Source organism: Marmota monax, unplaced genomic scaffold, assembly GCF_021218885.2.
Source record: "Marmota monax isolate L192 unplaced genomic scaffold, Marmota_monax_Labrador192_F-V1.1 WCK01_AAM20220418_F8-fsc00165, whole genome shotgun sequence".
Classification (NCBI taxonomy): domain Eukaryota; kingdom Metazoa; phylum Chordata; class Mammalia; order Rodentia; family Sciuridae; genus Marmota; species Marmota monax.
The window spans coordinates 131,619-157,183 of NW_026693851.1; the positions used below are offsets into that span (position 1 = coordinate 131,619).

At 42.2% G+C, this 25,565-nt stretch overlaps 1 protein-coding gene across 1 annotated transcript in view; it reads right to left on the bottom strand.

Annotated features, from left to right (window-relative positions):
• Nucleotides 1-299: 299 nt before the first annotated feature.
• The window catches only part of Cdk14 (cyclin dependent kinase 14), a 599,374-nt gene continuing 574,108 nt past the window's right edge, over nt 300-25,565 (bottom strand). Inside the window, exon 14 of the mRNA XM_058585022.1 lies at nt 300-861. The gene's annotated coding sequence lies outside the window, so the exon portion shown is untranslated. The remainder of the gene's footprint in view (nt 862-25,565) is intronic.

Sequence of the window (25,565 nt, forward strand, 5' to 3'; positions counted from 1 at the left end):
AAAATGGCTGTTATAAACATAGCTTCTTGGATTACCTCACTGGGGAGTTGTGTAAGGATCAAATGACCTAATGAATGTGAAATATATATATCTCACATTGAAACCATTCTCTAAAAATAAAGTACACTGCATGAGTCACTTGTGAAAAATATCTTCATTTATTATAACAATTCATCCCAATTGTTAGCTAAATAGGAAGATTCTACCCACAATAGGGTTATCAGACCAACTACTGACATAGGATAAAGCCCTTGACCAGTATGGTAAAGAAAGAGTTTACTTTTCAACAAATAACTATTAAAAGTACAATGACTGCAAAATGTTCATTAAAGGTCTGAACTCGGGAATTGAACCATTTGGATTCAAATCCCAGCTCTGGCACTTATCACCTGAGGATCTTAGGCAAGTTTCCTGACTTCTCTGTGGTTTGGTTTGTATACTATGAGGGATGTGGTCATTATGAGGATTTAATGATTTCATATTTAGAAAACACTTGAAATTGTGTCTGACACATGTGAGTGCTGCATAAAGACTTATTTTAAAAGTTATATGGCAGGTGATTCTGGAATTAAACCTCTATACTGGCTAATTGGAGAAGGTGAGTGCCATTGATGCCATACCAAATGTAAGTTTTAAACAGCCTTTGGGTTTACAGACCTAAGTGTAAATATTTTCGCTTTCAGCATTTAGTATAAAACTCACACATAAGTCCATTACAAATACTTCCTTTAGACAACATCAAGCCAATGTTTAGATCTGTGATCACAGATTTGATCGGACTGGGCAATCCACTTAACCTCTTCATCCTTCAGCTCCCCTCTGCAGATGTGCAATAAAAAATGCTGGCTTCACAAGGGTGTCCTAAGATGAAAACAAGATAACATTTGTAAAACTTTGCTTGCTGGGAGAGGCGCCACCTAAATGCAGATTATAATTATTAACATCATCTCATATCCCACTGGAGACTGGTTCAAATGCCATTATCCTATTAAATGACTAAAGCCAATCTTAAAAATTACAATGTCAGGGGCTTGAAGAGCTAGGAACATGGTGCCAGACATCTTCCTGTGTGAAAGTAGTTGAGATGGTGCCACCAGACTCTGCTGTGTTGAAAGTCACTTGGAGCACTACCCAGGTTCCTCTTGGGTGGAGCCTAAGAGGGATGCTTAAGCACTTTGCAAGGATAGCTCTCTTGGGGTTCCCATCTGTAGCTCACAAATGTTAGCAAGTTCACAGGAATCTGGAGCAGAAAGATTTCCTACCTGAAGCTCATTAGCCACTTACAAAGCTCTTTAGAGAGGTTTAAAATTTTGTGGAACTCAAGTGACTTTAATCTTCTCTCATCTATCCCAGGTTTTCATGGGAGAGACAGTAGCTGACATGTTCAACAAGTAAATGAATAAACTGAAAGAGGTAGAAATAAGCAAAGTGACTTTAGGTGGTACACAGATGTAATTACATACACACATAGTGTGTGTGTGTGTGTGTATGTGTGTGTGCGCGTGCGCATGTGCATTTATAAAAGTTAATACAGGACATGAAACCTGTACATTCATGAATATTATTGCTTTGGACAAAGATAAAGTTGGTATTGAAAAAGATGGCTGGTAGTAAAGAAAAAATGTATTTGACTTAAAGAGAAAACTTAGGTAATTAATATTAATAGAAAATAATAATGCCGTTTTTAAAGCAAAAATCACAACAAAAGTTAAGGAAACATCTGCGAAGAAAGATGAGAACGAACGTTTGTTTCTTGTTTTCAAATTTCCAAGTATGGGATTTAGATCCCAGGACAGAAGTTAGAGAAAAATGGTTTCTTCCGTCTGGATTGATCACCACTGTTTGGGAAGCCTTTTTACATGCTTTTAGTCATTTTCAGGTCAAGCATGATTGTTTCTGTTTAATGGATGAGGAAACAGACTTAGTATCCTTGAAAAGTTGTGCAATAGCAAACTGGCAAGTGAATAAAAATCTGCATATGTTGAAATACTGTTTAGGGAAGGGAATCATATGCTAAGTGCTTTTTACAAAATAGAGAACTGTTTACTGAAACTAGCGGAAACCCATTTAACTTCTCAGAAACCCGCAAATATAACGGTGTTCCCATTTATCATGGGTCTCTCATCTACCCTGTTGCTGAGCACTGTGCTGGATGAGGGGGACCTAGTGGGGGGTCGCCTGGTTTGTTCTTTCAGGGACTTAAATCTGGACAGAGGCAACACATAGCCAGCCCTTTCAGGCCCCCCAGTCACATTTTGCTTGAATAATGGGGATGTGAAAGTGGTTTTAAAATGTTATCATTTAAGTATCTGAGTATTTCGCCTAAAAATCTGATGCCTGACTTCTCTTAAAATTAGGCATGACCAAGTCTGAATTCCTGCCTAACAAGACTTCTGCTGGGGCTCTGTGCTCTCTCTCAAGTCTGATAGAGGCCTTCCTGTCTCTCACATCTCCTTTACTTATTTGCTTTGAAGCCTCAGTTGCAAAAAGCAGGCAGACAAACTCTCACCGATGAGCTCTCCCTGGGGAATGATCAAATGAGCCCAGGCAACAGTCCCCTAACATGTGGGACACCCAAGATGGGGTGAGTCAACCATAGAGCTTAAGGTTAAATATTAAAACAAATATAATTTTGTATGCTACCTGAAACGGGTTTTTACTTCTTTGTTGACAAAATTCTTGCGCATTATTTGCCATTCATACCACAACTTTGAGAAGTAGAAGAGGCAGGAATCATCATCCACATTTTACTGATTAGGGAATTGAAATCCAAAACGGAAAGAAGTCTCCTGGAGGTGAAGCCTGGAACTAGAGTTGGGTACCAGAGATTTCTTAAGAAATTGCTCTACAGGAAAATCCTGGCAGGGCAGAGAGCAGCAGGAGAGGGAAGGCAAGAATGTAGCCTCAGGGAAAGGCCACTCTGGCCTGGACCCTTGAGGGGGCTCTGAAGCATAACTGCACCACAGAATTGCTCTCGATGAGCCCAAGTGCCAACTTTCTGTACCTCTTATCAATCATTTGCTGGCTGTGGCCTTCCCTCATTAGCTTCCTGGGTGAGATGGCTCCTCTGTTAGCCCAGGGCAATTTCCCCAGAAATAGGGGCATCCCTGGGCTTTCAGCAGTCCATATTGGAAGCAGCTGCAGAAGGGTTCACCAGCCCAGTTAATAGGATCTGGGAGGGGGGGGACACCACAGCATCTTCCACAAACACTGAACACATGGTTAGAGTGAGATCCACCCAAAGGCATTCTCCTCCAGCACGATTTGCTACAAGATGTGCTTCAGGGGGTGGAACTTGCAGAAAATACACAGGGTTCCTTTCCAAACAGGAAAGGTCTCAGTCTACATTTTGAGCATCCACGAGGAAATGGTCCTAGGTTTACAAACTTTTCATAGTGCGTTCTATGCAAACGATAGAAATAGATGGACCTTAAAATCTAAGACTTTATAGATCAATAGATAACAGTAGGCGTCTAGATACACATACTTATTTCACGTGTGTATACACATATGAAATATCTTTGGCTGCAAATATAGATACAAGGTATGACTGTTCATGTTTGTCTGGAAAAAAAAAATCTTGCCCCAGAAATGGAAAAGCTTTGTGTTAGAAGGGTTTAGAAAGTAAATCCTTCTTCAACAGAGCCTACCCCCTTGGGCTTTGTCATAAGAAGGAAGAAAGAATTTTCAGGAAATACCAGGTCGTCCTTCTGGCATATTCCTACTTTGTTCTGAGCTCAGAAGTGCATTTCATCAAGTAGAGAAGTGTGGGTTTTGCTAAGTGTGAATAGAAGAGAAAAAGGGGGGAATGAATCTAAGGTGGTTTAAAACAGAGTTGCATTTTTAACCTTTAACAAATTTTTAGGTATTTTACATAATTCTCCTTATTAAAGGATGCTAATTGTACGTATATCCCTCATGGTGGGAGACGTTCAATATTAGCAAATATGTCTGACTAAGGAGAAAATAAACAGGGAAACGTCCAAGGTAAGACAGCTTATTTTATTTCTTCCCTGATTTTTGTCCACAACACCTTCAAGATACCATTCCAAAGCTATTATCATAACTGAAATATTTTACATAATGGAAAGCACGGGTACCTCAGATCTCCTTTTGCATGACAAATGTTTAATTAGAAAAATAATAGGATGGAAATGAAATTGGTATTTACTATGACTGGAACAGAGAATTGTCCTAGAGAAGAAAATTCAGTTTTAATTCACCAAAGGCAAAAAGAAAAGGGGGTGGAGGGGGGAAGCAAGTAAGAAAGAAAAGAATCTTAAGTGAATGCTGGAGAGAAACCAGAGACTAAAGTGTGTGGATTGTGCCTGTAATTGGGGTGGAATCAATCTTCCAGTGTCTCTGTGTCTGTGAGACACACACACACACAAACAAGCCCAACGCAATCATAATAGTAATTATAAGAGAAGAATGTGGTAGTTGAAGAAGTCCTTTCAATTGCTTCTTTAAAAAAAAAATTCAGGTCCTCTAAATGTTGCATCTCCATCAGATTAGATAAACTGTATACCAAATTAGCATATGGTCCAATTCTGCACGGCATTAGCAACCTAATTATAACTGTGAAATAATTCAGTGTGGAACCATATGCTAAAATATGGTAATTGCTATTGTATGGTTTGGGAAGAACTCGTTGTGTTTTCCCCTGTCTTTTTGAGTCACTGTTGATAACTGTTTCCTGTGGTCAGCGAGTCAGAGGCCATGAGATTCTTCCTTATCACAGAACACCAATGAACCGCCAGCGCGATCCCTCCTTTTGCCATTTCTTTGTAGTTTTCCATTTCCTTAACAGGAATAATCTTGTCATAGTAAAAGTGAACAAGGCTCTGCACAAGCTGGGTCCCCGAATCCTTTGTTTATCTCAGCTCTACTCTCCTGGGTGCTGGGTACGGGGTTGGGCTTCTGGCTACTTCCTGTGCAGTAATTACCCAGGTGCTTTGTGTGAGAAGGGCTGTTCCCTGTTCTTATGAGCTAGTGTCCTCAAGCAGTGACAGCTGTCTTTAGGGGTGGACATCCCACACTGGGTGTTCTGTGGTAGATCTGGTGGCCAGTACAAGAAAGGCAGCCCGTGGGAGGGGAGGAGGAACAGGCAGGCAGGGTGTGGCTGGGGGTGGTAGGTCTCCTCTGAGGCCTATATTTTGTCCCTGGTGAGCAGAGCTTTCTCTCTTCTCCCTGATGGCCGTGTCTTAAGCCACTTTCCTCCCACACCCTTCCAGCAAGATGTGCTGCCCCATCTCAGGTCCAGAACAATGAAGTTGGCCATCTGTGGACTGAGACCTCAGAAAGTATGAGCCCCAAAGAAACTTTCCCTCCTCTATATTGTTCTTGTCAAGTCTTTTGGCCACAGCAATGAAAAAAAAGTTGACTAAAATATGAGATAATAGTGGAAAGTGTGGGAAGGTAGGTAACCTCGATAAGACTGGAAAATACAAGATCAGCAGGAGCCATCACTTTGGGAACATGAGTGTCAGGGAGGAGCCTCATGACCCTGGAACCTGAGCTGCAGGCACAGTGGTGGCAGGAGCCGTCTGGCAGATGTACTACCTTGTGGGAGGTCCCTTCCTCTCAGTCTCTATTGCTAAATACCAATACCCAAATCCAAGCCAATATCACTTCATATCAGGACTATTAACTGCAAGGGGCTTTTAACTGATCTTCTTGTTGTATCCCCTCAAATCCACCCTCCTCACAATTACCAGAATGATCTTTCCAAATGCAAATCAGACAATTTCCTCATAGTGCTTAAACGTCCTTGGTGGCTCCCCTTCACGTCAAGAACCAAAGACAAGCTCATCAACAAGACCTCCATGAGCTAGCCCTGCCTGCCTCTGCCCCATACCTCATGACCTGGAAAGAGCCACCTGCTTGTGTGCCCATCCCACCAGAGTGCTTTGGATACATTGTCACTCAGCTGGGGTCTAAGATCCTAGGGGTTGCTGTCAGCCAGTTCTGGGTTTGACTACTGGCTCTGGCATGTGACTAAGTTTGCCTTCTGAGCCTCAGGTGTAGAGCGAGGATGATCTGCTTCACAGGACTAATTGTGAATGAAATAGCAAATTTACAACACATGTCATAGTTCCCAGCGTGTAGTAAGTGTTCGGTGTATTTTGCCCATTCCTCCTGTTGTTATGATGATGTAAGTTTGAAGACTGAGCGCAGTCGTCTCCTGGAAGTTTTCCCTGTTCTGCCTTCAATTTCATAGGTAGTATTAAACATTCCTCTTGAGTGCTTCTTATTCCCTGGGCATCACTCCTGTTGGACAATACTGCAATTATTATCTTGTCTTCAAATATTGCTTCAGACTGTGAATCTCCTGAAGGCAAAGACTGTGTTGTCACAATCATTCCCAGATCCTGGGTGTCTGGCACCATCCCTATCACCAAGTAGGTGCTCTGTTTGGGTTAGTGCTCTGAGTGGACATGGCTGAGTCAAGAAGGAGTAGGCTTGTAATTTCCATGCAAAAGGAATATATTTACAGACACCAGAATGAATCCAGGTGAAGAGGGAGAGTTACAGAGGGTCACACACCCTGGTGGTCAGATGGCAGAATCAACGGACGGAATCTGGATCACAGGTTCAGGAGGGTGCAAGGGCAGGTGTAAGCCCATGATTCCCAAGGCAGTATGTTCTTTATCTTCCTCTGGGAAGGGAGGTCCCTTGGATTCCTCCTGACTAGGGTTGGGAAGAAAGGCAGGAAGCAATTTACAATAGCCAAATTATGGAACCAACCTAGGTACCCTTCAACAGATGAATGGGTAAAGAAAGTGTGGTAAAGATACACAATGGAATATTACTCAGCCTTAAAGAAGAATGAAATTATGGCATTTGCTGGTAAATGGATGAAGATGGAGAATATCATGCTAAGCAAATCAGCTAATCCCCCGCAAAACAAAGGCTGAATGTTTTCTCTGATATGTAGATGCTAATTCATAATAGGGGGTGGGGCTCAGTAAAAATAGAGATACTTTGGATCAGGCAGAGGGGAGTAAAGGGAGGGGAGGGGAATCTAGGGTCAGGAATGATTGTAGAATGAATCAGATATGATTCCACAACCAGTGTGACTCTACATCATGTACCACCAGAAGAATGAGAAGTCATACTCCATTTATGTATGAAAAAGAAAGGCAGGATGCAGGGCAATTTCTCATAACAAAAAGACAGTAATTTTTTAAAAAACCTGAAAAAATCAGCCAATCAATCTCAACATGTTCTTTTCCTAATTCAAGATGTTGTGGAAATAATGTGTTCTTTTTCGGAAATTCCACCTTGGTGGTCCACAGTGAAAGAGACATCTCCTTGATGTATTCTACATTATAGTTTTGTCATTTCAGATTTTGACTCCAAAGAAAGCAAACAAGCCTGAGATGGCCTACGGACCACTGAAGGTGCCCCAGCTTAGTTCTAACCACACAGAACAGAGCAGCGTGTTGAGAAGAAAAATATAAAATCAGCAGAGATAAGCCTCCTTTCTGCTTGTGGGTCACAAGATTTATGTGCATTCTTTATGGGAAAGCCTGGTTTGGGCATTTTTCCATGTGACCAAAAGAAAGAAAACAAAGTCGGATGGACGGGAAGGCAGGAAGTTCTGAGAGCTGCTTCATGGTTATTGTTACTAGGGAAACCAATTCTTTAGTATTCATGTGTTCGGCAGACGGCCATACTGCGTCTCCGAGGCTGAGGCAGAATGGCAGGAGGGAGAGGAAGGGATGAAAACAGCCAGACAGACAAATACAGAAGCTGTTGTCAAAGTATGTTGTTGATTTAGCCATCAACCGTACTTTCTAGTGACTTTAAAAACGAGATCGTTGCCAGCATCCAATAATTCAAAGAGCGATCGGGGGTTTGTGTTCCTTTCTATTATCATATTCACATACTGTCCACTCACTGCAAAGCAAAGCTTCTCCAGAGGAGACAAAGATTCCTGAAATCTAGTTCCATTTTGAGAAAATCATTACTGCATGAAAAGAGCCTCTAGAATTGATCTCTGTTTTCCCTATCCCCCAAAGCCTCTTTCCTTTAGTATCGAAAGATGGTGGTGGCAAATGTATTGTTAATGACTTCAAAGGTGACATTCTCTCTAGCAGAGAGTGGGAGCATTTGACAAATTCTCTGAGTATCCGTCCTAAAACATAAAGGAAATCCATTCCACAGAAATCAGAATCCTACAAAGACAACCATCATCCCACGGACCTGTTTATAGTTTACAGGTGGTGCTCAATTAATGGGTAGCCAAGTTCTTCAGCACATGAAAAAGCAAAGTCGAGAAATATGAAACTTTTAGTCACTGATCACAGACTCAGAGTGAAAGTAAACTGGAAGGGGCTGGAGAAGAGAATCTAATCTAATCCTCACATCCCCTCTCCTTCCAATCCCACATCCCGGGGCAATCATTAGCACAGGAATCAAGAAATTGCAATTGAGATCATGTCTGACTAGTGCTTCTCCTAGTAAGGATCTGGACAAAGGGGTAGGCAAGAACTTTCTCTTCCAGAAAAGTTATCTGAATTATAATGTTTCTTAAGTGAAAAATCAGAATGTCCTGGCCCTGTTCCCTCTGATCTGCGTGGCCGAGAGGAACTCACCGGGCCTTCGAGGGGTGGCTCCTGGTCTGGAGGTACTAGTATCCACCCAACTGGATTGCTCACTATTAACAGCCCAGCACGAGTTCATGTCACTGACATCCTTTCCACATGATCAGTCAGTATTAATTGGACACCAACTGTATTCAAACCCCTCTACTCGATATGGTGAAAGAGGTAAAAATGAGTAATGGTTAGCTGCGGAACTCAAAGAACCCACCATTTAGTGAATGATAAACAGAGTGAAAAATGTAAGTCTAAGCCGATCACATCCTTCCTTGGCGTTCTTTAAAATTTGTCATCTGACCTGAATTTCCCTGGCTCCTGGCCACTCTCCAGCTTCATCGCCACAGACCTCTGGCTCGTTCCCATTTGCCTGCACCTTCTCCTCCGCTCAACCTCCAGATCTCAGTTAAAAAATCACTTCTTAAGGAAGCTTTTTAAAATTCCTCAGGTCAGGCCTCTTGCTTTATCTTTTAATTGCACCCTCTTTTTTTATTCCCGTTGTTGCAGTAGTTGCACTTTGATCACGTATTTGGGGGATTGTTTGATACCACTTGTCTTCCCCTCTAGACTCCAAGATTCATGGGAACAGAGACTGAGAAGCTTTTGCTCATCCCTCCATCCTCTGCTCATTGTAGGTCCTGGTATAGAACTGACTCTTGGTAGGTGTTTCTTAAATAACTAAATATACGTCCATATGGCATGTTAGAAGGAAGAGGATCAAAATCCTCAAGAGCTTTTAAACAGCCAGGCTGCAAGACAGTGGTTTCTTTCTTAAAAAATTGCTATACATCCATTCAGGGCCTTATGAGAATGTTTCTGGAATGAATAAAAGAATGAGTGAGTGAATGGATGATGAATTGGGCAAAATCATCTCTCATTCTCTTTTTTGTTTGTTTACATGATTATACATTACATATATAGCAATGTTCATAATCTCTGTGTGTGTGTGTGTATGTGTGTGTAGCACAACTTGTGAAAGATGAGCAAAAAGAAAAAAAAAATAGCCAATCAAAAATTCAAGATGCAACTGAGGGACTCGTCTTTGTCATTTATAGGAAAAATAAAATCTGGCCGGTACACTTCTGTAATAAAATACTGGAAAACTTTAATTTTCTGAAAAAGAGCTCTTGGTAGCTTTGGCTATAAATGCTGGCCTGATAAACTTGTGTCTCAAGTATCTTTAGAGCTGCAGCTTTAGTCTCCATGTACCAGTTACTGAAAGGCCTCTCCCAGTTTACTTGGGAATCTACATCTATAAAAAGATGATTCCAATCTCCCATGACAGCTGGAAAGCAGACACCATTAGCACTCAGTACTTCATGATTTGTAGTGCTTGTCACAGTCCTCCTTGAACTTTTCAGTGGCTGGGAGCTCTGAGAGGGCAAGCCTACTCTTATTTTATCCACCCTTCTTTCTTCAGCAACTAGCACTATGCCTGGCAAAGTGTAGGCTCTTGGTAAATATTTACCTATTGACTAACTGCAACTAGCATTCATTATGAGCTAAGCCTTGTGTCCTGCATTGCAACATGGATTGCTTCACTGAATCCTCACACGACCTCTATGATGTAGTTGCTATTATTATTTTCATTTTACACAAAAGGAAACCAAGGCATAGAGAAGCCAAGGAGCTTGACAAGGTCACAGAAATCGAAGTGACAGAACCAGGTCTATCAGATGCACACTCTTTAACTTCTCCTGCTTTCCTAAGATTGAATCACATGGAATTGATGATATGTAGGCTCTCCTGACAAATGTATAAGAAGTTTAGCAACAAAGGTACTGATAACCTAAATGTAATTAGAAAAAAAATACAAGAAATGAAAGATGGTGCATGGGGTGCTAGGAAAGTAGAGAAGGGGTAACAGTTGTGGGGGCAGCTTCCTGGGGCAGTGGCAGGCCAGCCAGGGGTTAAGTGGTATTACTGGCAGACACCCTCCTTCAACACATTGGCTATGGGCTCACTCTGTGCCAGACTTCATGCCCATGTAGGTAGCAAGAAGAACTCAGGATTATGCAAAGGGGACAGTTCTAATAAAATAGGGGTATTTATTATGGTCCAGTGCTGTGCCCTGAGGGTACACAGCAAAGGACCCCATGTGAGAGGGACTAAGAAAAGGCCAGTGATTCTTAGCCTGGTGGTGGGAATACAGTGGTTCTTAGTTAAGCGCTGGTGGGAATATGGGGTTGCAGGCTGGGGACCAAGGTGAGAAGAAGTGGGCACCATCAGGAATGGGCCCTGGTACTTGCTAGGGATGTTATAGATGATCCTGAATGCAGAAGACACCAGAGCCGGGAGTAGAGCAGGAAAGGACCTACAAAGATTCCCTTGGCGACACCATGGCAGGATTTGGAGAGGGATGAATGGGAGACAGGAAGAATCACTAGACGTTATTTAGATGGAAGTGCTAAAAGCTGGAGTCTCACAGTAGCAGTGGAAATACCAGTGCTGATCACTGTCTAGAGCTAACTAAACTGTGAGAATTATCAGTTACCCAAGGTATTCTGTGTGTTGATTTAATTGGTTTAATCCTTAGAAAGCTCCAATTATCTTTCTCCACAAAGGATTCTGTATGCAGGTACCTCTCTGTGTGAGGGTCCTTCCTTCAAACCTCTCTTTGGATATGTGTGAATTCTACTAGTGCTCCTCAGCTGTTAGAGATTGCTTGTTTTAACATTTCTTTTCATGGAAAAAGAGATTTTAATCAAAGAGTGAAACTCCATCTTCTCTACTGAATCTAAATCTTTGTTTCTCAGTCCCACGTTTCCCTCAAGTGTCAGGCATCTACTCTGGCCCTTCATATGTGCCTTATGATTCTGAAATTGATCGTTTCATGTTTCCTCTGATCCCTCTCCTAAGACAGACATTGGCCAATGGTGCTCCTATTGCCATTCAAATAAGAAGAAGCATCCCATGTACCAGAGACGATACCCTGGAGCCACTTCAGAGTAATGACACAGTTTTGTTGCCTTTCCTAACAGGCCAATTGTATTGAAAGCCATTAACAATTACTGAGGACAAGCAAACTTGGATATCTAAAATTAGTCACAAAAATATTTTTAAATAAAAATGTCTAAATTCTAGGTGTATCTTAAAATGTGTTAATGTTATAATGCCTTTAGTAAGGTTCAATCAACCTTGGGCAAAGGTTGCCATAAAATAAGAGAAATAGGACATTGAAGAATTAAAGGCAAATCAGCCAAAGGCCATATTCTGGTTAAGTATATGATCATAGATTCAAAATGTTCTTTGAGATTTTCTGATCAAAAAAACAAAAGACTTCCTCTTGCTGCTATAGTTAAGGCAGTCTGTTCACCTGCCCACTCTGTATGGACAATCATAAAGTTTTTGGAGAGAGGCAGCTGGCAGCTCTAACAACCTCATCTCTTTTCCTGGGAGGCTGAGAACAGAGAAGTTGTGCAGTTGCTAATTGGTGACTTTTCTTCAGGTATTAGTTTTCTCTTGCTGATGTAATTCTCAGGATCTTAGCTAAAAAAATACCCCCAATGAAGCATCTTTACTTCCTGAAGGTGAATCTAAACAAACACCCTCGTGGGCAACGGTTACCACTCACATTCTGTTTGCCACAGAGAGTGGCCTCCTGGCAGTCCTGGAGACAGCAACAAAGGAGATTCATGTGGCCATCTGTCTCCGGTGGACTTAAATGTTTATGTCACTCTTAGCTGTAGGATTTTGGCAGTAATATTGTTGATACCCAGGAAGGAAAGATGTGACTAAAATTAAGAGACCCAGAGCTGGAAGTTGACAAGATTCAATAAGAATTGTTGTCACCACAGACTCCTGTCCAGCACTCATCAACAGCAGGGAAGAGAAAGTGAACACGATGGAGGTGGAGGAGTCTTCTGTAACAATAGATGGCTCTCAGCATTCACAAAAAGAACAGCATTAAGCCCCCCAAAATTGAATGTACATTCCCTTCACAGCTCCTTCCAAAGCTTTGTGTGTTTCAATCATTTCCCTTCTGGACAAAATACAGTACTCTAGGATTACTCAAAGATCTTTCGTATTTTCTGCACAATTTATTTTATATAGTATAAATTATTCACTGAATCAAAAATGTATACAAAATCTCTACTGTTTTCCTCTTGAGTAACACTCTCCCTAAGGATGCAAACAATGGGATTTGTGTTTGAGCAAGTTGTGAAAAATAAGTCTTAAGCTTTAGGAATGAATTACATGTGACTCAGTTATTTTTAAACATAAATAAGTAAAGCCCAGAGAGAGGGGGGCAGAGAGAGAATGGTTTAAGGGGAGAAGAACAAGCAATGCATTTTCATGAACCGTAAGACATAGTCTAAATATAGAAAAGGAGATGCCAGTCATCTTTGAGGGCTGAATATCTCATTCCTCTGCACCACCCCCACACCCCTATATGCACCTTCATTTGTCAGTCTGCATATGAAATCGCTGCACACCTAGAGTTCCTTTACATTTGGAAAATTGATTGCATACTGTCCTAGCTACAGCCACAGCACTGACATGCCACAGAATCAAAAGCTGGTAGGGCAGAGATTTTACTGCCTTCAATGAGGTGGGGTTGAAAACTTGATGGTCTGTCCCCAAACATGTTATTTTAGTTCCCTGTGAAACACTTAAAGCTAGATGATTGCTTACTTAATTCTTCGGCACAGCAGGGCTTTTGAAAATTAGTATTAAAATGCTACTTACCTACGCTAAGTCAAATCCAAGCATTAACAGGTCTTAGAGACTAGAGGTGGGGAGAGTGCTGCTTGTTGGCTTCCTGATGAGGATTACTTCTCCTCTGGGACAGTGACTGCCTGGCTTTGGGAAGCAAGAAATTAATGACAGACAGAGTGCCAGAGTCTCCCATAGCAGGCAGTTTCCTGTGAGGCAAATGGGACTCTGGGCAGTTATCACCTCAGGATTCAAAGCAATGGGCTATGCAAAATTTCCCAAGTGGTTACGGGGGATGACATTTAGCTGCAGATAATCATAAAAACAGAAGACCTAACTCCCAGAATTCCAAGAAAATTTCCAGCTGGGAAGTGTTCTCCCCTTTCAAACAAAATAACTCTGATGAGCAACCAGCGCCTAGTAGTATGGGGCCTCTGTGTGGTTCATCTGCAGATGTGTGGTGGTTTCAAAGTGTCTACAAATTCTTCAAAATGCCTCCTGTCAAGAGGTGGCATTTAATTGCCCTCCCATTAAATATTGGGCTGAGTTTAGTGACTCGATCCTGATTTAGGGAATGAGCAGCAGTGATTCTAAGTGGTTTTCAAGGGATGTTTCATGAAAGACACTGGAGCTCCTGCTGGAGTCTCTCTCTCTCTCTCTCTCTCTCTCTCTCTCTCTCTCTCTCTCTCTCAGCCTACTCCTTTGCAGAGAATCCACATGCTGGAGAAACCACATATTGAAGGGCCTTGTAGACAACACAACCCCAGCTGTTCAAGCTGTCCCAGCCCATATGCCAGATAAGGGAATGAAGATGCTTTTGAATTGACTTCAACCCTAGAGTCATCTGCCTGCAAGAGATCTGCAGCCAGAACCACCCAGACAAGCTGATTCAAAATGTTGGATCCATAGGAATCACGAAAAACTGAAAGAAAAAAAAATCAATGTTGGGATTTTTAGTCTACCAATTTTTGAGGGTGATGTTTCACAGTGACAGATAATTGGAATTTTTTTGTTATCTAGAAGTGAGATATTTCCATTACAAAACTTAAAACATGGGTCATGTGTCCATTCAGCCCTGTTGACCCAAGGGGGCCTGGATGGAAGGTGGAGATAAGAATGGTTTTGAAGAGTCTGTCCATGAGGGATTAAAGGAAAGTGAACAACATATATCAGCAGCTAGAAGAAAGGAGACCCTAGTTAAGAAAGTCAAGCAATACTGTGATCTGTGATAGCACGGGAAATAGAAAATGACCTTAAGGAAATAATAAGAGATCACCAGGCAGACTGTTGAAGATGCTACCTGGTTCTTGCTGTTCTAGGAAAACAAGAGACAGATGAACTGAAGACAGAATGAGAAAATATAAAATAGCCAAGGCTTTTGGGATTCAAAAATTAGAACTAATTCATAATCTTATCCAGGTGGCGAATGGGGCTAAAACTACAATATGTGATTTCCACTGGAAGAAGGAGGCAACAATAGGAGTCCAGAGTCCTTTGTTAAGACCTCTGATGAATTTAACCTAGTGCCTCATAGGTTCTTTTAGAGTCAAAGGTCTCTCTAGACATCTTAAAGGCATGCCTCTTAGATGCGTCCATTAAACAAAAATGAGTCTAAGAATCTTAAGGGCACAGTCCCACAGGAGCCTTCGAGGAAGCTAAGGTACAGAAAAACATCCCTGAATAAGATTTGTGGATATGGCTTTTATCTAGTGGAGGAAATCCCAAGAAGATTGATAGGAAACACATGAAGTTTTAAAAGAGACTTTTGCTCATGAAAAAAACTGCCAATGAGTACTAAAAAGTACAGAAATTGTACAACATGAAAAGATGCATCAGGACCCTGCAATTCTATGAGAAAGAAGCAGGCTGAGAAAAATCATTCCAGCATAAAAATGGGGTCCATTTAAGAGGAGGGGAGAGATAATCCAGAGGGAGAAACCAAGAGCCCAGAGAATGGAGCTAAGAGCCTTGGGAATCATCCCTAGGGAATGCACTGACTCTGACAACTGACAATGTGTGCCTGGCAGGATTTCAGAATTGCTAGATTACTCATTACTGTCCTAGTTTTGAAACATCTCTATGGGCTATCCTCTGCCTATTCCACTAAAATATGTTGGGGGCAGGGAAGAAAATATGAGGATCTGAACCAAAGGAGCCTCATTCTGCAGTACCTGAACTTGATTTAGATGGTGAGACAGAGAACCGTGCACCAGAGAGGGATGCTATAATAGGAGACAATATTTTAAAGTCTTAGGAGGGAGTGAGAGTATTTTGCATGTGAGATCAATATAAATAACTTATGCCAGGGGCAGACTGCCATAGCCTTAGAATATGATCACAGTTCTTTTTAGAATTCTTCCATCAAAAGGGGGAATCTAATTCCCTTCCCCTTAAGGATAAGCTGGCCATAGTGACTTACTTATAACAAACAGAATGGTAGATCATAAAAATCGACAGAGCTTTCACCTGATGGTCTTGTTCTGTGGGCGCATGGGCTTTGGAGCCCTGAGCCACTATAAACAACGTCCAGCTAACCTGAAGCCATAGGCTTAAAGGACCTTGTGGCAAACCATAGTACGTTAGAAGCGCTTTGCTCCAGGTGTTTCAGCTCCCAATTCATGGAGCCTTCTTCCATAGTCTGGCACCAGATGTATTCGTAACAAAGCTTTAAGGTTGACCCAACCCAACCCTCATCTGATTGCAGCCTCATGAAACATTCCAAGACACAATCACCTTGCGGAACTGCTCCTGAACCCTTAGCCCCTAAAAAGTGTGAAAGATAATCAAAGATTGTTGTTTTAAGACACTAAATGTTGGAGTTGATTTGTCATATGGCAATAAGAAATCAGAATAAGGGAACATCACTCACATTTTGTTCTGTGTGAATGGAGAACTCTGGAGCTCTCCAGCAAGATGGTGTCATAGGAGCCTGTGCAAAACCAGTGTAGGAGGCTTCATCCCAGCTACTCTTTCTCAGTTATGCTCCTCTCTTCCCTGGCTTACTACCTCCATTTGGATCCATGTCATGATTTCCTCTGACACAAAGCTTTAGTCTAGACCCAGTAACCTGGTGCCTCTCAATATCCTAATCTCTTTTGGATACTCTACTATTTCACTCTGGGATTTCTAATACTGCCCCTAAATCCATTCTGGCACATTGTGTCTCAAAAGTCCACAGAGGCCCTTCTTTTCCCATCCCCAGATCCTCTCTGTACTGTGAGGATGCTCCACTTCAAGTTCTCTTTCCAACTTATACAAAGAGCTGTACTTCATCTACTCCTTGGGCTTCAGGTTGCGTAAAATGGCAGCAATAGACACTGTCTCCCTTCGGGAAAACAGGGGAGAGGCCCCCACACACTCTACCACTAGTTTTGGAAGAGCTACTTATACTCTTATCCTGGAAACTCTACACTGTGATAGGTAGGGAAGACCAGAGGAGGGCTGGCTCCAAGGTCCTTTAAAGCACAGGACCCAGGCTGGGCCACTGATGGTCCTAATTAAGACAACGCTAATGCAACACCACCCACTGAGCTTGTGGGTGGGTTACATGTCCAGTGCTTCCTACTTCTCTCCCCAAGAACCAGCAGGATTGCTCAGCTATAGCCATCCTGTACCCATGAAGGAGAATTGAGAATGTGATGGAGAATTTTACATGGTTTCTCATTGTCATCATGACTTCCAAAAACTGATTCTCATTCGCTACAATTTTGTTATTGTTGTTGTTGTTAAGTTTGGTGGTGTTCCAGTGTCATTGCTGAAAAAAGTTACAATCCTAATGAAGGCCTGGAGGCTTGAAGTGACCTTCATAAGGGCAGATAATTTCTTGAGTTAGTTACAAGCACAAAAGTGCCCAGTCATAGTCTCTGTCACAGGGTTTAAATATGGTGCTGAAATCTATGTAAAGAGGGGAGATATTAGCTCAAAGATCTACTTTGTGGCTATGGTGGTATAGCGCAACTGCACTGCACTTTTAGAGTTCAATCTGACTTCCTATGTGACCAGACTAAGGTCCTAAATTTATTACTCATGGGTAGTGACCTCAAAAATACTACTTCATCTTTCAGGCCTAAGTGTGAGCTGGAAGAGTGGAGCATGCCCCAGGCTTCCCAGGGAGCCCTGCCTCCCAACCAAGCTGCGAGCTGCAAGTGACACTCAGAACCTCAGAGAGCTGTCAGTGACCTAAATGGAAAGGGGGAAACACTTTACTCAAGATGTAACTGTACTTAAATTTTCTGCTTACTGGTCCGCAAAAAGAAGGCCAAAATATCATAACCAGTTTATGAATTAAAATTTAGTATTAAATGATAGAATGAGCAATAACGAAGATCCTTAAATGACATTTATAAAGCATGTGTTGGTTCTCAATTTCGGCAGCAATTGAAAGCAAACTCACACACATACACTCACAGGCACAGTTTTCTTCAGCCTACTGTGAATTGTCTTTATACTTGGCAAATCATTGACAGAGATTGAAGGATAATTTAGTCCCTCTCCCCCAGGGTGTGGCTTTCCTCTGGGACCTCAGTAAGAAAAGAATATTAGAACACATGTCATAATTCTGGCTCCATAGTGGAAGTACATGGGTTCAGGAGTGCCCCCACTCTTTCACAGAAAATGGAAAAGAAATGGGAATTTTTTGTTTTGCTTTGTGAAAACACTTGCCTATAGGTTCCTCTCTATTTGCTTTCTTTGTGCCTAAAGCAAATCTCTCTGTGCTGCAGCTATCTGGGGAACACTGAATTTTGCTAGGCACAGGCTATAGAAATGAGATGAGTAAAACAGGTGTCCATCCTTAGGGAGCTTAGCATTCCGAGGAGCATCCTCAGAAAGGTACTGCCCTGAGGAGTGACAGGAGGAGGTCAAGCTCTGAGGAAAAAATGCACAGAATTCCCCGAGGAGATGTGTTATTTGAAAAATTGAGAGATACCTTGAATTTTATCACTTAGCTTTGATAGAGAAAATTCAGAAATTTGACATTTTTATCATGGAATCTGGGAATTGGGGCTGGATTAACAGAGGAGAGTGCATGGTGCCTCATCCTGTCTTTCAGGAAAATGTACCCATTTTTAATACATGAAAATAATGTCTACGCAGCTGTCTCTCCTGACAGGACTGTGAAGAAAGGGCAGAGTCTCACCGGTTCTTTACCTGCAGTGCCCAGCTCAGTGGCTGGCACCTGGAAGGCATTAACAGGTATTTGGTGAAACAAACAGTGGTAAGCAACATGGGCCAGGTTGATTGCTCCCAAAGCAGAGTCCAGATCATGCCATTTCTTTGCTTAACAATCTGAGCTGAGGTTCAGACTTTTGAGGGTCTGGTCTCTAGTGTGTCCACAGCCCAGGACTTTTCCTCTCTCAGTCCCTCCTGCCTAAGCTAGGCTCCTTGATGTCTCCCCAAGGCACCCTGAATGTATCACATTTACGTCTTTATTCAGGTGCTTCCTTTATCGTAGTGTGACTTTCTGCCTTACCTCAGTCGATATGTACCAAATGGTAATCCACTTCCGAAGTTCACCTTGGATGCACTCCCTCAGAGTCTGTTGGGAGAAACAACTGTGTAGATGTATTTTCACGTATTCAAGATACATTTCATGTGAGTAAACGTACACAAGTGGCACAGGAGGAGGTTAGGAGTTTTGCCTTGGTTCCAGGTCAGGGGTTGGGGTGAGAGTCGGAGGCTGTCTTGGGAGAGACATGGGAGAGTTTCTCAGGGAACAGGTAGGTTTTCCTGGCAGGTGGAAGAACAAGTGCAAACACCAAGTGGGAGGAGACCCCATGCACTGTCCTGGTGTTGATTCAACCCTGACTCTGAAGCCTTCTCAGCTGAAGGGGAGTCGCCTTTTCTTTTTCCCTTGCATTGTATTTCACCATCCCTGCCACCTTATGCCTGTGACTTTGGTCATGTGGTCAAGATTTATTGAAGATTAAGTAGTGATGCAGGACTAGAGATGGAAAGATGAAAAAAGTGTAGTAACTTGGAATCCAGTGTGTAAACAAAAGATATAGTTAAAATAAAATGAAAAAAGATGCAATAGTGGAGATGCTTAGAATATTCTCACTATATTTGTCAGTGCTTGAAGTTCTGTTCTGTACTTTAGTTTTCATTTTATTTTTTGTGGTGCTGGGAACTGAACCTGGGGTGTGATGCAGCAAGTGCCTGACTATTGGGATATATCTTCATTCCTGTGTTCTGTATTTTTAAACATTCTCTCTCTTTCCCACTATGACAGAAGGGTTGTTTGCCACATCTCCAGCACCGAGAGCAGTCTTCACACAGAATAGGTACTCAATAAATATTTGTCAAATTCTTTGGTATAGGATAACTTATTTCATTTTGTTTCTTTTTACAATTAACCCACAATGGAAATCTATGACTTTTTAAAAAATATATATTTTTAGTTGTAGATGGACACAATACCTTTATTTTATTTTATTTATTCATTTATTTATTGTTTTTTTAATGTGGTGCTGGGAAACAAACCCAAGGCTTCACACATGCTAGGCAAGCGCTCTACCACTGAGCCACAATCCCAGCCTGGAAATTTATGTCTTGCTCATATGAAGTTCCCAAAGGACCTTCTTGATCCTCCAGTGGCTCCATTTAAGCAATGACTCTTGCACACTCTGGGCCCATTTTAAACATGTGACTTTCACCTTGGCCATATTTACCTGTATGGAGAAGGAGCATGCATGGGAATTGTCACAAGGGTTTGGTAGGCCAGTCCGGAAGTGGTGCCGTCATTTCTGTTCAAATTCCACAAATCAGAACCCAGCCACCTAGTCACATCCACTTGACAAGGGGTGTGGGCTATAAAATTTGGTCTAGTTCAGGAGAAAAACCCTTAGCCAGCCTCTGCCACACTGTATGAATGAAAGGATGGAAGAATAAAGAGAAAATAGAGATGGAAAGAATAAAAAGAGCAACCCCACAAGGGGAGATGGTCTTGTTCTACTCCACGTAGGAGCTGATAATGGGTGCATAGTAGAGGATGAGGAGGACATGGTTACATGAGGAGGTGAGAGAAGCAAAACAGGAAACCACTTGGCACCCCTTGAGGCCAGAAGGTAAAATGAGAGCAGAGGAGAGGAGAAAAGATGAAAATGGTAGTAGGGAAGGAGAGACCACCGGAACGTTGTGCCATTCTCCAGAGCTTGGACTTCACTCAGGAAGAGAGAAGGAGCTACTGAAAAGTTTGAAACAAGAATGTAGCTCAGGTGATTTGCAATTTGAGCAGAGTCTTCAGGTGGTGGTGGTGGGATTTGAGAGAGAAGCAAACAGACCAGTTAGGAGGTTATGTATCTAAACCTTACAGGGTTCCTACAGGGTGGCTCATAGTCATGACTGATCATTGGAACCACTTAAGGAGATATTGGAACATAACTGGACTGTACCCCACTACTGCAATTTAGTAGGATTGTTTAAAAAGCTCTTCAGGCCACTCTGGTAGTCAGCCAGGGATAGGAGCCACTGCCTCAGCAAACCACAAGCTCCATGGGAACAGAGATCATTCCTCTTTGGTTCTTCCATAGAGCCAGGCAGCGCCTTGCATAGAATCCCATATCCTAACACACAGTGTGTGAGTGTATATTATAATTATATTATGATACAATTATATTCACATTGCTTGAAGGCTTCTAAGTAAGGCTTTCCTTCTCAGAAAGGAAAATGATATTGCCATTTAACTCTTGATTAATCTTCATTATCTTTTAATAATTAATTTGCTTTAAATTACAACATGTCTACTACATCTTGGGCATCATTTTTAAGCTCACAGACATAGAGATTTAAGAAAAACAACAACAACAAACAAATCCTGTTTGTTAGTATTTTCAAAATGATGTGGGAACCTGGAGGAGGGAGAAACTGTTTTAAGGGGGAGTTCTGGAATGTTTTGCAATAGAGATGGTTTTCAGGTTTTGAAAGTATGAACAGGAATTTGTCTGCTAGAAAAATGGGAAAGGACATTCCAGCCAGAGAGAACATCAACATGAGGATGTCTGGAATATCCAGGGTCATGGAAGAGTTTGAGTGGCATGGGTGAAGGGTGTGCTCATGGAGAGATGGGAGATGGGGCCGGAAAGGGAAGGGTCTAGAGGTAATGGTGTTGCTGGGAAACTGGTTCTCAAAACACAAGATAACAACCCCCCTCCCCCCAAACCAACAAACAAGACAAACAAAAACAAATTGATTGTAGAGTTTACCAATTTCTGGTTGTAAACACCCCCATCTGATTTCAAGTTATCAATGATTTAAGAACTGACTCACAAAAGTCCCTAAATATTTAACAACTGATTCCTGGGAACCAGTACCAGGTGGTTTCAGCAATCCACTGACAAAAAGCTACTTTTAATTACAAGAAATAGTCTAAAAAGTGTTTCCCTTCCCTCAGCATGGATCTGCCTCACATTGAGATGAGGACTGTTCCTGTAAGTTTTGAGTGAAGTGGGCCAGAGGAACTCATAAGAGGCTTCAAAGCTCATTGGAGCTAATTCTCAGATTCCTAATACCCATCGGTATTGCCCTGAGACCAAGGTAAGGGAGAAATCTGTTTTGATTCCCTTGCTTAAAGGACAGGGCTCTGACCACCTGCTGGCAGAGCCGTTTCCCACAGAAGGACCAATCCATGGCACCATGGCCCAAAGAAACATATCTCCCCCGACTCTACTCCATGTACTCCAGATGTCTGGAACCCAGGAATCCTCTCTGCTAATGGAGTCCTGCCTGGCCCAGCCTCCCTGAGGGTGTTTACCTCATCACCAAAGGCTGGTCCAGGAGAGGCTATTTGCTGAAGGCATGGATAAAGTGGGATGCAGAGACTGGGATATCCGCGCTCCCAACTTAGGGCCCCTCACATTGCAGATGGTGCTGGAGGTGGGAAGCAAAAAGAGGAGATCTCAAGCCTAACTGACTGTCTTCATGCTGCCATATTTTGGTGAAAAACTCAATTTTGAGTCCAAGAATTCCAAGCCCAAACCTGGTCATCTTGGTCATTATGAAGGTGAGAGAGAGAGAGGTATATCCTTCTCTCTCTCTCACCTTCATTATATATATATAAATTCTATACTCTTTTCCTGGCAGATGTTAGGGGTGGCCCTTGCCTACCCCATTACCAGGGCTGAATTCTAAAAGAAGATATGCAAACTACAACCCCAGGTCAGTTCCTGCCCACGGCATTTTATATGTGGTCTGTGCTAGAATGGTTTTTATATTTTTAAATAGTTTTTAAAAATCAAAAGAGAGACAATATTTGATCATGTGAAAATTCTATGAAACCAATTTCACTGTTGACGAATTGTTTTATTGGAACACATCCATGCTCATTTCGTCTATGGATTGTGCTCATTCATCTATTGGGTTGCCATCCTTTTTGTATTAGGATGGCAAAGTGCATAGTTGTGACAGAGATCAATCATATGGCCTGGAGAGGGAAAAGTGTGCGCTACCAGTCCCTTACAGAGAGCCTGGCAGCTGTCACCCTGAAGTAGGAGACAGGCAGGAGGAAGGGAAGAGTGTAGCTGTTCCCACACTGGCTGCATCAGAGAGTCACGTGTGAGGTTCCCAAAACAGACCAGTGCCAGATCCCCTCCCTTGAGAATCACCAGTGCCAGGTCTCCTCTTTTGGTATTCTTACAATGAATTTGTCTGGGGTGGAGGTATTTTGAAAACTTCCCAGTGATTCAAATACAAGTCGGGACTGAGAGCCATTGGACTAAGGGAATGGATGCAGGAGGGTCGGAATTTCCTAAATATTAAGCAAGATAATCACAGGACTTTCCCCAAGGATCTTACTGGATCATATGCTTTCTTTGGGGGAAGCAAGGTACCTGTTACTACAGTTGGTTAAAGAAGGAGAGAGGGAAAAGAGATTGTTTCTCCCTGTTTTATGATTTATAAAGCTCGGTATTATTTCAACCTCTCTAAACCCTCAAACTGCTGCTTCAGATGTGTCCCTGGACTTCCTTGGTATTGTCTGTTATCTGTCCGGCAGGCGCACCTTGGGTTGCGTATCACACGCCTTTTCAGGAACCCCTGCTGGTTCATTTCTCAGGATACACCCCAACAGGGAACCCTTACCCCATCTTTGCTATGTGCCCTCCAATAATTATTGGTGGTCTTGCAGGGAAGGAGAAAAAAGACAACTCTATCAGAATCCCATTCTCTACTAGCACAGTTAGCACCATTGGCAGAGGATGCTCCAGGGCTGCAAGTGTGCTCTGAGCTATTATTGTGCCTGGCTCTCTCGCAGCATGACTCAACGCAGACAATATAGCACACCGAGAGCATGGGGGATGAACAGTAAATACGAGGACTTGGATTTTTTTTTAATCTTGTCAGTTTTCCCCTGATTTGTGTCCTTTATCCTAGCCCCCTGTGCTATATAAGCTTCTCAAAGCTAATGCCCATAACGCCACCACCCACTGGTAGCAGCGGGCTGCTGGGCCACTGTGGGGTTCTCATTGCAGAGACTTACAATGCCCACCATTATGCAGCGACTGTACGTGTTAACCCAGTGGCACAAGGTTGCTCCAACACCTTCCCCTCTGGTTTCTCTTTACTCTGGGGGCCAACAGCAACTACAGGAGTGCCGCCCTCCTGACTCTAACTTCTTGCCTCAGCCAGCACACGTCACACCCTCCAACCTGCCAGAGCTGGAAGAGCCCCTGCAGAAAAAGACAGAAATGTCCAGTGATTGTGGAACTTAGAGGATGCTTGACACCTTGACTGCCACATTGAAAAAGTAAAAGTATTTCTCAAAGGTATTTCTTTGGCCTCATGCAGATACCACCCTGTTTCTTTTTGAATTCATGTGATTAAATCAATGGAGACGCACAGTTGGGCTCTAAAATCTGAGCTTGCTGCTGAGGCTGCAGGAGTAACTCAACAATGGGCAAATAGCTGTTTAGAAGTAAAATGGCCATTCCGTTCCCTTGAAAAGCCTCCTTGGAACAAGTTACTCTTTCTACACTTGTATAACTTTAGTCAGTTTCCAGGGTAATTTATGGCTCCCATTTAACTAAATTTGTATATTATCTCTACCTTGGCTACTGTGAAGTGCACTTCTTCTTCGTTTTAATTTTATTTACTTGTTTTAATTAGTTATGCATGACAGTAGAATGTATTTATACACTTTGATATATCATACATTGGTAGGATATAATTTCTCATTTTTCTGAGCGTACATGTTGTAGAATCACTTTGGTCATGAAGTCATATATATATATATATATATATATATATATATATACACACACACACACACACATAAATAATACCTATTTTGTTCTACTATCCTTCCTCTCCCCACATCTCTCTCCTCCCCTCCTTTCACTTCCCTTTACCTAATCTAAGGTAACGTTATTTTTCTCTAGTGTCTTCCCCTTATTGTGAATTAGCATTCACATATTAGAGAAAATATTTTGCCTTTGGTTTTTTTTTGGGGGGGATTGGCTTATTTCGCTTAGCATAATATTCTTCAAGTCTATCCATTTACCAGGAAATGCCATAATTTCATTCTTCTTTAAAGCTGAGTAATATTCCATTGAATATATATACCACATTTTTCTTTTTCCATTCATCTATTGAAGGACAGCTCGGTTGGTTCTATGGTTAAACTATTGTGAATTGGGCTGCTATGAAGTGTACATCTCTGCAGTTTCCTGTTGTGGAATTCATTGGTGGTGGCAGTGACCAAAAATACACTAGACTTTGGCACAGATGACTCAGTGATTTGGGAGGAAAAAGCAGCAGCAGCTGAGTTCTGAACGAGTGGTGTCTTTCATGAGCTGCTTATTAGCACTTTTAAAACACCAAATAGCCAATCTACAAATTGACTATATTTGGCATGACCATCATAAGCAATTTGTCAAATCATGGGGGTTTGTTTGGAATTGTGACAGATCTGACAAGAAGGTGATGATAGAAAATGTAATGGTCAACCAATGTGTCCCTGTCAATCCACATGTGGGCTCCCAACATTGCCCTGCACACTCAGGTGCAGACACCCCGGGGGTGTGTGCAGGGAAGTGTGCTAAGCTCAGTAAGAGAACAATAATGTTTCTGAGTATGTGCTTGCTAAAGCTTTGATTTGTATTCCGTGGAGGGTAACCTACTTACCTTATCTCAGGATATGTACAAAAAAATAGAGAAAAGACAATAAAAGATAAATAGGATTTGTCATTAAACAAAACCAGATAGGCTCCAGATGCATCTGAGATGGGTAGAACATATGGGAACATCATGGAGGGGCCAGGGGAATTCCTGCAGCTCACAGATTTGTTCTGCACTGCCCCTCGTCTTCTACCTGAA